Here is a 13,810-nt window from a genome sequence, read left to right as displayed (position 1 = left end):
AACGCTTTATCTGCCTTCCCAATGAAAACTAGTTTGAAAATTCGAAAATTTGATTTTATGTTGAACGTTTCTGGACGACGCACCATGCTGGCTTATTGACAACATGACCGAGCGGCGCAGATTAGACTACTGTTCGTTTTGAGAAGTGCGCTCCTCCCTAACCTCTTTTGCCCATTCATGTCACGGGTCATAGACTGATAACCCCGCGGCTCAGCATAATCGAATCCCCCTTGATTTCGCTTCACCGTTGCTGGTGTATATATGAGCTATAACTTAATGGTGCATATAGGCAAAGACACTCAGCACAAATTCACAAGCTATCGCTCATTTGCAAATCTCACTCAGACAAAACACACGAGCTTGCCAGGAGTCAAACCTAGAATCTTCTGATCCGTTGTTAGACGCGTTATCCATTGCGCCACAAGTCCTCCACTTATTTTAGAGACAACCATAACTCCACTCTCATTGGTTAATTTTGGATATTTGGACGCGCACAGCAATATATGATTGGTTATTATGGTTATTGGTCGCATCAAATTTGCGGACATTGAGGGGATTCGATTAATCTGGGCCAGGCACCCGGTTAGGGGTGTTTTGCACCGGGTGAAAGTTGATTACATAATTTTTTGGATTCGGGCGTGAGCCCCGTTCAAAGCCCACGGCGAAGTCGGCTCAAAACAAAAGTGACGTAATTAAGTATGTCGAGTAATGAGTAGGATTCAGTGTTTCCACATGCAAAAGTAATTGTTTATTTTATTTTATATAAACGCTTTATCTGCCTTCCCAATGAAAACTAGTTTGAAAATTCGAAAATTTGATTTTATGTTGAACGTTTCTGGACGACGCACCATGCTGGCTTATTGACAACATGACCGAGCGGCGCAGATTAGACTACTGTTCGTTTTGAGAAGTGCGCTCCTCCCTAACCTCTTTTGCCCATTCATGTCACGGGTCATAGACTGATAACCCCGCGGCTCAGCATAATCGAATCCCCCTTGATTCCGCTTCACCGTTGCTGGTGTATATATGAGCTATAACTTAATGGTGCATATAGGCAAAGACACTCAGCACAAATTCACAAGCTATCGCTCATTTGCAAATCTCACTCAGACAAAACACACGAGCTTGCCAGGAGTCGAACCTAGAATCTTCTGATCCGTTGTCAGACGTGTTATCCATTGCGCCACAAGTCCTCCACTTATTTTAGAGACAACCATAACTCCACTCTCATTGGTTAATTTTGGATATTTGGACGCGCACAGCAATATATGATTGGTTATTATGGTTATTGGTCGCATCAAATTTGCGGACATTGAGGGGATTCGATTAATCTGGGCCAGGCACCCGGTTAGGGGTGTTTTGCACCGGGTGAAAGTTGATTACATAATTTTTTGGATTCGGGCGTGAGCCCCGTTCAAAGCCCACGGCGAAGTCGGCTCAAAACAAAAGTGACGTAATTAAGTATGTCGAGTAATGAGTAGGATTCAGTGTTTCCACATGCAAAAGTAATTGTTTATTTTATTTTATATAAACGCTTTATCTGCCTTCCCAATGAAAACTAGTTTGAAAATTCGAAAATTTGATTTTATGTTGAACGTTTCTGGACGACGCACCATGCTGGCTTATTGACAACATGACCGAGCGGCGCAGATTAGACTACTGTTCGTTTTGAGAAGTGCGCTCCTCCCTAACCTCTTTTGCCCATTCATGTCACGGGTCATAGACTGATAACCCCGCGGCTCAGCATAATCGAATCCCCCTTGATTTCGCTTCACCGTTGCTGGTGTATATATGAGCTATAACTTAATGGTGCATATAGGCAAAGACACTCAGCACAAATTCACAAGCTATCGCTCATTTGCAAATCTCACTCAGACAAAACACACTAGCTTGCCAGGAGTCGAACCTAGAATCTTCTGATCCGTTGTCAGACGCGTTATCCATTGCGCCACAAGTCCTCCACTTATTTTAGAGACAACCATAACTCCACTCTCATTGGTTAATTTTGGATATTTGGACGCGCACAGCAATATATGATTGGTTATTATGGTTATTGGTCGCATCAAATTTGCGGACATTGAGGGGATTCGATTAATCTGGGCCAGGCACCCGGTTAGGGGTGTTTTGCACCGGGTGAAAGTTGATTACATAATTTTTTGGATTCGGGCGTGAGCCCCGTTCAAAGCCCACGGCGAAGTCGGCTCAAAACAAAAGTGACGTAATTAAGTATGTCGAGTAATGAGTAGGATTCAGTGTTTCCACATGCAAAAGTAATTGTTTATTTTATTTTATATAAACGCTTTATCTGCCTTCCCAATGAAAACTAGTTTGAAAATTCGAAAATTTGATTTTATGTTGAACGTTTCTGGACGACGCACCATGCTGGCTTATTGACAACATGACCGAGCGGCGCAGATTAGACTACTGTTCGTTTTAAGAAGTGCGCTCCTCCCTAACCTCTTTTGCCCATTCATGTCACGGGTCATAGACTGATAACCCCGCGGTTCAGCATAATCGAATCCCCCTTGATTTCGCTTCACCGTTGCTGGTGTATATATGAGCTATAAATTAATGGTGCATATAGGCAAAGACACTCAGCACAAATTCACAAGCTATCGCTCATTTGCAAATCTCACTCAGACAAAACACACGAGCTTGCCAGGAGTCGAACCTAGAATCTTCTGATCCGTTGTCAGACGCGTTATCCATTGCGCCACAAGTCCTCCACTTATTTTAGAGACAACCATAACTCCACTCTCATTGGTTAATTTTGGATATTTGGACGCGCACAGCAATATATGATTGGTTATTATGGTTATTGGTCGCATCAAATTTGTGGACATTGAGGGGATTCGATTAATCTGGGCCAGGCACCCGGTTAGGGGTGTTTTGCACCGGGTGAAAGTTGATTACATAATTTTTTGGATTCGGGCGTGAGCCCCGTTCAAAGCCCACGGCGAAGTCGGCTCAAAACAAAAGTGACGTAATTAAGTATGTCGAGTAATGAGTAGGATTCAGTGTTTCCACATGCAAAAGTAATTGTTTATTTTATTTTATATAAACGCTTTATCTGCCTTCCCAATGAAAACTAGTTTGAAAATTCGAAAATTTGATTTTATGTTGAACGTTTCTGGACGACGCACCATGCTGGCTTATTGACAACATGACCGAGCGGCGCAGATTAGACTACTGTTCGTTTTAAGAAGTGCGCTCCTCCCTAACCTCTTTTGCCCATTCATGTCACGGGTCATAGACTGATAACCCCGCGGTTCAGCATAATCGAATCCCCCTTGATTTCGCTTCACCGTTGCTGGTGTATATATGAGCTATAAATTAATGGTGCATATAGGCAAAGACACTCAGCACAAATTCACAAGCTATCGCTCATTTGCAAATCTCACTCAGACAAAACACACGAGCTTGCCAGGAGTCGAACCTAGAATCTTCTGATCCGTTGTCAGACGCGTTATCCATTGCGCCACAAGTCCTCCACTTATTTTAGAGACAACCATAACTCCACTCTCATTGGTTAATTTTGGATATTTGGACGCGCACAGCAATATATGATTGGTTATTATGGTTATTGGTCGCATCAAATTTGTGGACATTGAGGGGATTCGATTAATCTGGGCCAGGCACCCGGTTAGGGGTGTTTTGCACCGGGTGAAAGTTGATTACATAATTTTTTGGATTCGGGCGTGAGCCCCGTTCAAAGCCCACGGCGAAGTCGGCTCAAAACAAAAGTGACGTAATTAAGTATGTCGAGTAATGAGTAGGATTCAGTGTTTCCACATGCAAAAGTAATTGTTTATTTTATTTTATATAAACGCTTTATCTGCCTTCCCAATGAAAACTAGTTTGAAAATTATAACTTTTTATTTTATGTTGAACGTTTCTGGACGACGCACCATGCTGGCTTATTGACAACAAGACCGAGCGGCGCAGATTAGACTACTGTTCGATTTGAGAAGTGCGCTCCTCCCTCACCTCTTTTGCCCGTTCACGTCATGGGTCATAGACTGATAACACCGCGGCTCAGCATAATCGAATCCGCCCGTTGATTCCGCTTCACCGTTGCTGGTGTATATATGAGCTATAAATTAATGGTGCATATAGGCAAAGACACTCAGCACAAATTCACAAGCTATCGCTCATTTCCAAATCTCACTCAGACAAAACACACGAGCTTGCCAGGAGTCGAACCTAGAATCTTCTGATCCGTAGTCAGACGCATTATCCATTGCGCCACAAGCCCTCCACTTACTCTATAGACAACCATAACTCCACTCTCATTGGTTAATTTTGGATATTTGGACGCACACAGCAATATATGATTGGTTATCATGGTTATTGGTCGCATCAAATTTGCGGACATTGAGGGGATTCGATTAATCTGGGCCAGGCACCCGGTTAGGGATGTTTTGCACCGGGTGAAAGTTGATTACATTATTTTTTGGAATCGGGCGTGAGCCCCGTTCAAAGCCCACGGCAAAGTCGGCTCAAAACAAAAGTGACGTAATTAAGTATGTCGAGTAATGAGTAGGATTCAGTGTTTCCACATGCAAAAGTAATTGTTTATTTTATTTTATATAAACGCTTTATCTGCCTTCCCAATGAAAACTAGTTTGAAAATTATAACATTTTATTTTATGTTGAACGTTTCTGGACGACGCACCATGCTGGCTTATTGACAACATGACCGAGCGGCGCAGATTAGATTACTGTTCGTTTTGAGAAGTGCGCTCCTCCCTAACCTCTTTTGCCCATTCATGTCACGGGTCATAGACTGATAACCCCGCGGCTCAGCATAATCTAATCCCCCTTGATTCCGCTTCACCGTTGCTGGTGTATATATGAGCTATAAATTAATGGTGCATATAGGCAAAGACAATCAGCACAAATGCACAAGCTATCGCTCATTTGCAAATCTCACTCAGACACAGACAAAACACAAGAGCTTGCCAGGACTCGAACCTAGAATATTCTGATCCGTAGTCAGACGCGTTATCCATGGCGCCACAAGCCCTCCACTTATTTTTTAGACAACCATAACTCCACTCTCATTGGTTAATTTTGGATATTTGGACGCGCACGGCAATATGATTGGTTATTATGGTTATTGGTCGCATAAAATTTGTGGACATTGAGGGGATTCGATTAATCTGGGCCAGGCACCCGGTTAGGGGTGTTTTGCACCGGGTGAAAGTTGATTACATAATTTTTTGGAATCGGGCGTGAGCCCCGTTCAAAGCCCACGGCAAAGTCGGCTCAAAACAAAAGTGACGTAATTAAGTATGTCGAGTAATGAGTAGGATTCAGTGTTTCCACATGCAAAAGTAATTGTTTATTTTATTTTATATAAACGCTTTATCTGCCTTCCCAATGAAAACTAGTTTGATAATTAGAACATTTTATTTTATGTTGAACGTTTCTGGACGACGCACCATGCTGGCTTATTGACAACAATACCGAGCGGCGCAGATTAGACTACTGTTCGATTTGAGAAGTGCGCTCCTCCCTAACCTCTTTTGCCCGTTCACGTCACGGGTCATAGACTGATAACACCGCGGCTCAGCATAATCTAATCCGCCCGTTGATTCCGCTTCACCGTTGCTGGTGTATATATGAGCTATAAATTAATGGTGCATATAGGCAAAGACACTCAGCACAAATTCACAAGCTATCGCTCATTTCCAAATCTCACTCAGACAAAACACACGAGCTTGCCAGGAGTCGAACCTAGAATCTTCTGATACGTAGTCAGACGCGTTATCCATTGCGCCACAAGCCCTCCACTTATTTTAGAGACAACCATAACTCCACTCTCATTGGTTAATTTTGGATATTTGGACGCGCACAGCAATATATGATTGGTTATTATGGTTATTGGTCGCATCAAATTTGCGGACATTGAGGGGATTCGATTAATCTGGGCCAGGCACCCGGTTAGGGATGTTTTGCACCGGGTGAAAGTTGATTACATAATTTTTTGGATTCGGGAGTGAGCCCCGTTCAAAGCCCACGGCGAAGTCGGCTCAAAACAAAAGTAACTAAATTAAGTATGTCGAGTAATGAGTAGGATTCAGTGTTTCCACATGCAAAAGTAATTGTTTATTTTATTTTATATAAACGCTTTATCTGCCTTCCCAATGAAAACTAGTTTGAAAATTATAACATTTTATTTTATGTTGAACGTTTCTGGACGACGCACCATGCTGGCTTATTGACAACATGACCGAGCGGCGCAGATTAGACTACTGTTCGTTTTGAGAAGTGCGCTCCTCCCTAACCTCTTTTGCCCATTAATGTCACGGGTCATAGACTGATAACCCCGCGGCTCAGCATAATCGAATCCCCCTTGATTCCGCTTCACCGTTGCTGGTGTATATATGAGCTATAAATTAATGGTGCATAGACAATCAGCACAAATTCACAAGCTATCGCTCATTTCCAAATCTCACTCAGACAAAACACACGAGCTTGCCAGAAGTCTAACCTAGAATCTTCTGATCCGTAGTCAGACGCGTTATCCATTGCGCCACAAGCCCTCCACTTATTCTACAGACAACCATAACTCCACTCTCATTGGTTAATTTTGGATATTTGGACGCACACAGCAATATATGATTGGTTATCATGGTTATTGGTCGCATCAAATTTGCGGACATTGAGGGGATTCGATTAATCTGGGCCAGGCACCCGGTTAGGGATGTTTTGCACCGGGTGAAAGTTGATTACATTATTTTTGGGATTCGGGCGTGAGCCCCGTTCAAAGCCCACGGCGAAGTCGGCTCAAAACAAAAGTGACGTAATTAAATATGTCGAGTAATGAGTAGGATTCAGTGTTTCCACATGCAAAAGTAATGTTTATTTTATTTTATATAAACGCTTTATCTGCCTTCCCAATGAAAACTAGTTTGAAAATTCGAAAATTGTATTTTATGTTGAACGTTTCTGGACGACGCACCATGCTGGCTTATTGACAACATGACCGAGCGGCGCAGATTAGACTACTGTTCGTTTTGAGAAGTGCGCTCCTCCCTAACCTCTTTTGCCCATTCATGTCACGGGTCATAGACTGATAACCCCGCGGCTCAGCATAATCTAATCCCCCTTGATTCCGCTTCACCGTTGCTGGTGTATATATGAGCTATAAATTAACGGTGCATAGACAATCAGCACAAATTCACAAGCTATCGCTCATTTGCAAATCTCACTCGGACAAAACACACGAGCTTGCCAGGAGTCGAACCTAGAATCTTCTGATCCGTAGTCAGACGCGTTATCCATTGCGCCACAAGCCCTCCACTTATTCTATAGACAACCATAACTCCACTCTCATTGGTTAATTTTGGATATTTGGACGCGCACAGCAATATATGATTGGTTATTATGGTTATTGGTCGCATCAAATTTGCGGACATTGAGGGGATTCGATTAATCTGGGCCAGGCACCCGGTTAGGGATGTTTTGCACCGGGTGAAAGTTGATTACATAATTTTTTGGATTCGGGCGTGAGCCCCGTTCAAAGCCCACGGCGAAGTCGGCTCAAAACAAAAGTAACGAAATTAAGTATGTCGAGTAATGAGTAGGATTCAGTGTTTCCACATGCAAAAGTAATTGTTTATTTTATTTTATATAAACGCTTAATCTGCCTTCCCAATGAAAACTAGTTTGAAAATTCGAAAATTTTATTTTATGTTGAACGTTTCTGGACGACGCACCATGCTGGCTTATTGACAACATGACCGAGCGGAGCAGATTAGACTACTGTTCGTTTTGAGAAGTGCGCTCCTCCCTAACCTCTTTTGCCCATTCATGTCACGGGTCATAGACTGATAACCCCGCGGCTCAGCATAATCGAATCCCCCTTGATTCCGCTTCACCGTTGCTGGTGTATATATGAGCTATAAATTAATGGTGCATATAGGCAAAGACAATCAGCACAAATTCACAAGCTATCGCTCATTTGCAAATCTCACTCAGACACAGACAAAACACACGAGCTTGCCAGGAGTCGAACCTAGAATCTTCTGATCCGTAGTCAGACGCGTTATCCATTGCGCCACAAGCCCTCCACTTATTTTTTAGACAACCATAACTCCACTCTCATTGGATAATTTTGGATATTTGGACGCGCACGGCAATATGATTGGTTATTATGGTTATTGGTCGCATCAAATTTGTGGACATTGAGGGGATTCGATTAATCTGGGCCAGGCACCCGGTTAGGGGTGTTTTGCACCGGGTGAAAGTTGATTACATTTTTTTTTGGAATCGGGCGTGAGCCCTGTTCAAAGCCCACAGCGAAGTCGGCTCAAAACAAAAGTGACGTAATTAAGTATGTCGAGTAATGAGTAGGATTCAGTGTTTCCACATGCAAAAGTAATTGTTTATTTTATTTTATATAAACGCTTTATCTGCCTTCCCAATGAAAACTATTTTGAAAATTCGAAAAATTTATTTTATGTTGAACGTTTCTGGACGACGCACCATGCTGGCTTATTGACAACATGACCGAGCGGCGCAGATTAGACTACTGTTCGTTTTGAGAATTGCGCTCCTCCCTAACCTCTTTTGCCCATTCATGTCACGGGTCATAGACTGATAACCCCGCGGCTCAGCATAATCGAATCCCCCTTGATTCCGCTTCACCGTTGCTGGTGTATATATGAGCTATAAATTAATGGTGCATATAGGCAAAGACACTCAGCACAAATTCACAAGCTATCGCTTGTTGAGATTGCGTAATTCAAATCTGGTATTGGAATAAGAATCAAGAGATCTTCAATCCAAGCTTAATTTATTATATGCAAAATGTATTGTATGATAAGTATGAAGGTTCGTATACGGGCTCACTGACAAACCACGCAGGGCCGACAGAGAACTAGCATTATTGTTTACAGATTCTTTCTCAAATACTCTGACAGAAAGCCTTCACTTCTTCTGTTGGCCAACCAGAGCAAAGGACTGAGTGTGGTTCAGCCAATCCGTTGGCGCAGGGGTGGGCCCAACTCCTCGGCACTCCATTTGTTACTAGACATGGTTGCTATGATAACCTGCGGAGCCAGCACCGAGAATACACAATATCCACTGTATCCAGGTTCAAGGACAGTTTCACAGAATACAAAGAGGCAGTGAGGTCTAGTACTTTGAGACACAAGTTCTTATCTCCCCCTACTCCCTAAAACAGCTCCTCACATTAATCACAGCAGCACAGCACAAACCCTTCACTCCTAATCATCAATGCATTCCTTCCAAGGTAGTCATCTCATACAGATCCAATTATGAGAAAAATAAAACCCAACAATTCCCTCTTTTGACACCCTCTAGGGTGTCACTCATTAAAATACAATACAAACAAAAATAAACACTTTTATTAATAGACAATTTGATAATAAAAGTCCTTCAGTCCTTCCATCGACACCCAACTTGCAAACTGTTACCAGTCATCAAAGAAGTTCAAACCATCACATAAGGAAAGACAAACATTCACATGGCTAACTTGATTAATAAAGCATAAAACACAGGATTAATAGAACACAAAACACAAGATTATTAAAACTCTAGGGTGTGATTAAAGATTTTTAAAGGGACATTTTTGAATTCCCTCTTTTGACACCATTTATGGTGTCACTCTAAACAGAGTATAATCACCCTTAAGAATAACAGGATATGGAAATTAAATCACAACATTTAATGTTAATAAAAAATAAAAAATTATAATTTTAACCCTCTATTCCTCCCCTACACCTAACATGTACTGAGTTGGCTACCAGCCACCCAGGAATCCTTTACCTTCACATCAGGAAGAATAAACAATCACAGTGGTTAGTAAAAACATAAGGTAATAAATGAGCAAGAACTGAAAATAAATGCGTGTATGTATTTTACTAGGCAAACCATGGATCATCCAGCTTGGTCTCAGAGTCAGTAGCAGAGTCACCCGCATCATCCTGGGCCGGTAACAACAGCATCATACCTGACGCCTGCACCGCTCCTACCACTGACCTCCTGAGACAGGGGACGATGCAAGCAGCACAACACATTAACAGCAAAAACACAATTATTAGGGTCAGAAATCCAGTAACCACCATAGAAGAGTACTCACCAAACCAGTCACTCATGAGCGGCACTCATGGGCGGCAGGTAGCTTAGTGGTTAAGAGCGTTGTGCCAGTAACCGAAAGGTCGCTGGTTCTAATCCCCGAGCCGACTAGGTGAAAAATCTGTCGATGTGCCCTTGAGCAAGGCACTTAACCCTAATTGCTCCTGTAAGTCGCTCTGGATAAGAGCGTCTGCTAAATGACCAATTATTTATTTATTAATTATTACTCAGCCAGGAAATAAGACAACATCCACAAAGAACAAGTATACCCATAGAAGCTATAACTTCACCCAGAATAGTCACAACAATAGTTTTCCATTTACCAAATATGTTATCAAACCAATCGTTTATGGAGCTATCAATACCAGAGTTCTCAACCAGTTCGTTCGCCAGCGTGGTGATGGTCACTCAAGCGCTTTGGTCACGGGCCCGTCCGGTGCTATATTGTTGGAGATGAAAGTACAACACATATATCCAAACAGAACACAAACCCCGTCCTGCTCAGCCAAAAGCATATCTAAAGCTATTCTATTCTGCCATGTCATTAAGCTAGTTGCCGCTGTCTGCTCAGCTAATCCCTTTATTGCATCACGAGTGTGGTTTATAAATCTTTGCTGGTTATATTAAATATAATTTATCCAATCTACATTTTTATTAATTGTTGACCATCAGAAAATACTTGATTCAAACCCAGCTGCGATCTGATTGTGGATCCCATCAATATATATATATCCTTTCATCAAAGGCTCCCGGGAGGAGGTCCTACTTTCTATGTGACAACTCACCAGTCTCTGACACGTTTGATTGTTTGCGTATGTAGGTGAGTTCACAATCAGTTATCACCACACATCCATCAGATGTCAGCACGGGCCTGGTTTTGGCTCCTATAATCCTCTGACTGCAACAAAAAGGAAATATTAGTCATGTTTTCTTTCAGTTGTGATATTCTCTGTGTAGGAGCAGAGCTAAGATGCCCTACTCTGTATCCTATCTTACTAGTCCTAGAAAAACAATTAGAATCCCCTGAGACTTCAAACGTAGGCAACCCAGGTCGGGACGACCCCGTTATCGGGCTTGCATGGAGGATAAACCTGACAGAGAGTCAAAGCCTGTCAAGGGGAACGGAGTAGTTGTCAACCCTGGTTTGGCTGTCCCACAGGCAAAACAGTCCTCTTTAGACATAGTTTTTTGCCGTATACTGAATCCATTCCAACCACAGGTTAAGATTTCTATACCCCGTTTCCACCTGTACTACTTCCTCCAGGTCTATAGTTTTGCACTATCTTTACCACAGCCCCGGTCTCACTACCTCCCTCAGAGAGGTTTACTCTAGAATTTCCCCTTTCCCTACGTCTAGCTGTCTCCTATGCCTTTTCAACTTGTGTTAGGTTAACTACTACTTCTGGCTGAAACAGGAGGGTCCGTGTGTGTTAGGAATATGGCCCCCACAATCAGACAGCTACCTACCGTCGGGAGACCTGTGAATCCCCACCCTTGCCCTGAGAACATGTCAGATGCCAGAGGCCAACCCATTGCTTCACCTTCTACCGAACTCACACAGGGATGATCAGACAGGGTAAGGGAATCTTCGTTAAGGAGCCAACCCCCGGACCCTTGTGGTTATCGGATCTTTCTCCTAACTCTGTGTTTGTTCGTCAGGTGTAGCTGGTTTTGCCTTTTTACAGTGTGTGACATGCACCCAGATGGATCTCTCAGCTGGCAAAGGCAGTACTTGGTAGGGCCCTTCCCGCCAGGCCTGCTTCAGTCTCCTGGTTAGATAGAGTGGGTCACCTTCTCCTTTAGTTCACCTGTGGGGCACAAAACCTCTGACATACAGGTGTGGTTAATAAACTATCATACATGTTTTTTTTTTTTTGTTTTTAAGTATTTTGTCCTCTCCTTCGTATATATTTAATATTTAATCCAACCATCCCCCTTTTTGACACATGATTTGGCCATGTGTCAATATTACCACCTATCTAAACAATCACTTTAGTTAATATTGGTAATTCATTATCCAATTGCCATTCCTCCACTCTCTCTTCTGTTATTTTATGGTTCAAATCAAATATATTATTACCAAATTATAATCTTCTTCACAATTTTCACAGTACTATAAATTACCCTCAACTTAGTAAAATAAACTATCTTAAAGTCCTCCTCTCATGCCTTTAGAATTTACTAGTGTGGATGATTAAAATAACACCAGAATGTTAAAACAGAGTTCAGAGGCAATTGAAATCATTTAACGAACTGTTTAATCCCATAGTATACTAAACATTACCATTATTCTAAATACTTCATAAATGTTAGCTATCCCAAGTGTTCATTAAATCCTCATGACATTCATTCTCATAAGAAATCATATATACCCCAAACTCAGCCAAAAAGCTAAAAAACTCCATAAAATTCACTGTGTGCTCCTCTAAGACCTATCACCCTTGACCTGCTGAAACCCCCCAAAATTGAAACAATAAGGCTTTATAAACATCATACTAGGTGTGTTGTTTTTTTTGTTTGAAAAACCCAATTTGAAAAACAACAACCACAAATAGCTTCCTCCAATTAAAAATAACACTACCGGTTCTAACCCTGGTGGAAATGAGTAGATGTTGGTGGTGTGGTTAGATTGGGTTTCTTGGCAGCTTCATTGGGGGTCCTGGTTGGGGTGTTGCATTCCCATCCATGACATACTTGGCAGCATTTCAGGGTTGGGTAGTTGCTGTGGCTGGATATTTGACCCTTCAGGATATTGGGGTGCTGGTTGTGGTTGGAATTGTTGGGCGCCTTGCCAGGTTGGCCTTTGACCTGGGTATCTGGGCCCACCCCCTTCTTGCTGTCCTCCATAACCTCGTCCTCTTGGTCGTTTTCTTAATCTCTGGTGTGGGTGTAGGCAAAATCTTGCCATGTGTCCTGGTTCCCCACAATTAAAACAACATGGTGCATAACCAGGCTGTTGAGGTGGGTCTGGCTCTCTATACATCCTGTCAGACCAGTACCCGTTTGGCCCCACAGGAGCCATCATCTGGGGTCCCACCATTCCAGTTAGCGCCTGTACCACTGCAGCTGCTGCGGCGGCAACTGGATCAATACTCTGCACATTCTGCATATTCGGGGTGCTGGTCACAACCATCTGTTTGCCTGGTTTGTCTTCAGCCAGTTGTTTTTTCAAAACTTTCTTCTGTAGCTGCTTTAGTTCGTCTTCCTCCTTCCTCTTGCCTTCCCTCCATCGCTCCACATGATGTTGGGCTATCTCTGTGAACTCTGGGATGGATTTTGCTGTGAGTGCCACAACCTTTTCACACTCTACCCGGGCCTGGTCTGGGAGTCCCCCCAGGCAGTTTGCAAGGAAGAGGTGACTCATTGTATTTTTGGTGGGCTCTTCATTCCATGCTTGTCTCCAGAGGCACTTTGCCCTCTTCATGTAGGCTGGTATGGTTTCATCATCATTCAGCGTCAGTGTTCTCATGAGATCTGGCCTTGCCTGAGTGGGATACTTCCTTCTAACTGCATCCCATATGACAGTTCGGTATCGATCAAAACCAGTTGCTGCTCCTACTATTCCTCTCAGGCCTGCTTGTGTGAGTATCTCTTTGCATTCCTGATCTCCCATGCACCTGTTCATCACTGCCACTATATCCCCTATGGTGAGTTCATCTGCTGCAGTAAGGCTCTCAAAAGCCTTCACCCACCTGTGTCCTGA

This window comes from Coregonus lavaretus, assembly GCF_964263955.1.
Source record: "Coregonus lavaretus genome assembly, chromosome: 4".
NCBI classification, from domain to species: Eukaryota; Metazoa; Chordata; class Actinopteri; order Salmoniformes; family Salmonidae; genus Coregonus; species Coregonus lavaretus.
The sequence above is the reverse complement of the archived record's forward strand: the minus strand, read 5'-3'. Positions refer to the sequence as shown.